Source organism: Anneissia japonica, unplaced genomic scaffold (genome assembly GCF_011630105.1).
Source record: "Anneissia japonica isolate Jap-2015-1 unplaced genomic scaffold, ASM1163010v1 scaffold1455_len155807_cov116, whole genome shotgun sequence".
NCBI classification, from domain to species: domain Eukaryota; kingdom Metazoa; phylum Echinodermata; class Crinoidea; order Comatulida; family Comatulidae; genus Anneissia; species Anneissia japonica.
Genome location: NW_022732745.1, coordinates 114681 through 118469, shown reverse-complemented (window position 1 = coordinate 118469; position 3789 = coordinate 114681).

The following is a 3789-nucleotide window of genomic DNA, read 5'->3' as shown; positions in this document are numbered from 1 at the left end:
AGAGATACAAAAATGATAAGCAACAGCTAAAAAGTAAACGTAAGTAAACAGCCAGAAATAGAACCAGAGCTTTCGGACAACACTAGTCCTTCCTCAGTGGCGAGTGAGTGAGGGTTACTAAATCGAAATTTCGGATTACTTTAATCTGAATTTCGGATTAGGCCTACTAATAGGCTTATATAATACTTAAGTGACTCAAATAGTAGCAATTAGACTACACTTCAGTAAAAATTTAGGGTTTTTTCATTACATTCGTTAAAATAATAATTAAAAAGTAATAGTAATAGGTAAAATAATACGTTTTCACTTTAGTGTGAATTTGAAAATAACACAATAGGCCTATATAAAGGTTATAAGGATATACGCACGCTCATAGCCTATATATCCTCCCTGGATCGATTCTTGATTAACCATACATTGTGACATAGTAAAACACAAAGTAGGCCTACTTCGCGCTGCCGATTTAATTAAATTGCGTCGATATTTCCTGGGTATTGATAAATGTGTCTATTCCCCGCACAGTATCTGGCTAATATTGGCAGACATATGAGCAATGCCGACTACATATTATTCCGGCCCTTTGCAGACCATTTAGTGGCGGCTCCGGCGAAATATTCCCCCAGAAAATTTTCATCCCAACCCTCCCCCTTCCCAGAGAAGAAGAAAAACCACAATTTGTTGGGGAGAAATAAAAGTTTCACTGTTCCCTGATATTAGTAAACAATCTGTATTTAAAATCGATTAAATAAGCCTCTGAAATTACTAAATTGTCATATTTTTTTAGAGCTCCACCCCCTGGACAACTTTCAAAACATTTTAGTCGACACTTGATCACGCACACTTTGCTCTTGTCGGGGACCTTTCCCCCGCCCCCAAATTGTATCTTGCCTCTTCACATGCCCCTCCGATTTCAGACGCTGCCGCCGCCACTGAGACCATTATTACATCCCCAGTTCAGTAACAGATACCGTACTTCCCGGGTCTAAAGAGGCAAGAATATCTGTACAACCCAGGCGTAGTCCTAGTTAAGTCCCCATGGCTCGGGGGTGGGGGAGGGGGATGTGCTTTATAAATAACAACTATGCCTATTTCTGATCAAACGTGTCTGTTGACGTCATATCACTAATGCTATTAGGTCTACTATAGGCCTATGCCATGGATCTCTCTTGTTGCGGAGTTCAAGTATTGCCCGGGGTTTCCCCTTTTTGCAGGAAGTAATACTGTACTAGGCAGGGGTTTCCCTTGTAGCAGGATTCAAGTAATACTGTATATGCAAGGCAGGGGTATCACTTGTTGCAGGATTCAAGTAATACTGTATATGCCGGGCCTCCCTTGTTGCAGGATTCAAGTAATACTATGCCCAGGGGTTTCCCTTGTAGCAGGATTCAAGTAATTCTCTATATGCCAGGGGGTATCCTTTGTTGCAGGATTCAAGTAATACTGGCACTCTCAGCTTATTTAATGATTTAATGATGATTGTAATAATGGGATTGGTCTAAATATTTAAATAGAAGGAAAATAAAGCAGTTAAATCGCATGGTTATATTACAAAGATACGAAAATAAGTAAAAAATATACTGTACCACCTTCTTGTACTACTTCTTACCAATGCAAGATCGTAATGTAGCGCCCGAAATTCCCAGACGTCCCTAACAGAAACACCCACCCCCAGCATCACCATGGTTGGAGCAAATTTTCAGAATAGGGACACATAGATTTTTTTAGATGTACATTTCTTCCACATTGGGGCCTAGGATAGGTTAAGGGTTGTGCAAAACATATATGTCATGTATTGTTTTGACTCCATTCTTCATTTTGCAGGTTCAGTATTATTTTCTTACTACCAGCACCTTCCACAGCGCCCTTGATGAATAGGGTCTTCTTCTTGTGCCACACCGATTTTAAAGCGTCTTCGGGTGTTTGAGCACTTGACAAGTCATCGATACGAAACACGAAATGTCAGCATTTGATCTTCAAAACAATAGCACATGATTCGATACAAGTTTTCAAGATGTACTTTGCGATTTAAAAAATCAGGGCTTTTTTCACAAATATGAATGAAGACTTTATGCTATTATAATAAAAGCAGCTACTTTTCTACTAGCTTACTCCGATGCATACTGTTTTATTAATGCATTTTAATTATTTATTTAAATTAAGTTTCATTTTCTGGTTTTAAACATTGCATATATAATTTACTGTTTATTAAAGTACATTTTCTTAAATTTTTGCATGACAAACATTGGGTTATTGTTTATAGACTTAGTAAATCAATACAAGTTTGCATATTGAAATTCTTTGTGTTGGGTTTTGTAACTTTTTGATATTTGCAGACCCATTTAATTTACCTTGGCAGATCTATGTATTTTGTGTGTATGTATTGTATATAAATTGAGTGTAATAAATAATTTTATCTGTAAAATACATTTGTTTAGTATGCAGTAATGTGATGTTAAGTGCCTCTAGTAAATGCTGCACGTAAGTACTGCTCATGAATAAGTACGTCCCTGCACCCACAGCCATGAAAACATCGAAAATGTGTATCAAATATGAAACGATTTGCATGTTTTTATTATGCCTGCCGTCTCCATCATATCTCAATAGAAAAACTTGATTTCGTCCTGATAAATGCTAATTGTTCATCATCGTTATAATAAAAGGCGTCCTATTACACTTTTAGTGTATTTTATTATAAAAGTATTTCTAGATTTTATTTTCTCAAGGTTTAACAAACATAGGCTGTATAGCTATAAAGGTGTAGTTGAATTCGAAGCCATGTGCACTCCTTCCATTTAATGTCATTTTATCGACTGCATTGACCAATGAGGAACGGTTGATAATCGATTACGAGGGCTCCTTCAAAGTGGAATGTGAACACAATACCGTAGCGTGTTATTACTACTGTAATTTAATTCGAATTCTAGTACCATTTTACTTTACACTCTATTGAGAAGAGAATTTCAGAAAGGTCAAATGCAAGATTTTATAAATGATGAAAAAATGACGTCTAATTCGGACGAATAATTTGACATTACAATACATGGCCAGCTTCAGGTGTTCTATCACATTTTAACAAAAACACGTGGCATGCCTAAATATGGTCATGATGACATCACATGACCATATATGCACATTGTGACTATATATGGGCTTATAACAGTGTTTTGTCAAAGAATTGGATAGTGTGGACAGAGCTTTTAGCCCTTTGGATGAAGCCCACTAGGACACTCCAGACCCGCAGAGAACCGACATTAGAAATACAGAAACATCCCAACTGACCCTTGGGCTACACAATCATTGTTTGGCTTTATCATCATTATTATCACAAATTATATGTTGGGATATATTCAATATTATCAATGTAAATAAATAACGGTTCTCTCTGGTGGTAAACCTTGTGTTTCCAGGGATGTAATCAGTCAATCCTGTCAATTTAAACAAATTAAATAATTTCCTCTTGTAATAATTTATCAAAACTCAAACATGAATAATTTAACCAGTAAGAAAATAACTGACCAATCAGAACCGTTAATACTTTATCTGCAAGCCAGAACAAGTTGACCAATCAGAACCGTGAATTCTTTATACTTCGTACAAGTGATCCGTAAGCCAATCACAACCGCTTAATACTTTACTTCCTATAATATTGCTTTGTAAGTTGACCAATTAGAGTCGTTAATACATGACTATCGTAATTATATTGCTGTGAAGTCAGAGTAGATCCGGCACTTATTATTCTGGAAGCATCAGTTACATAGTAAAATTATAAAACATTAACTGTAACCTCAA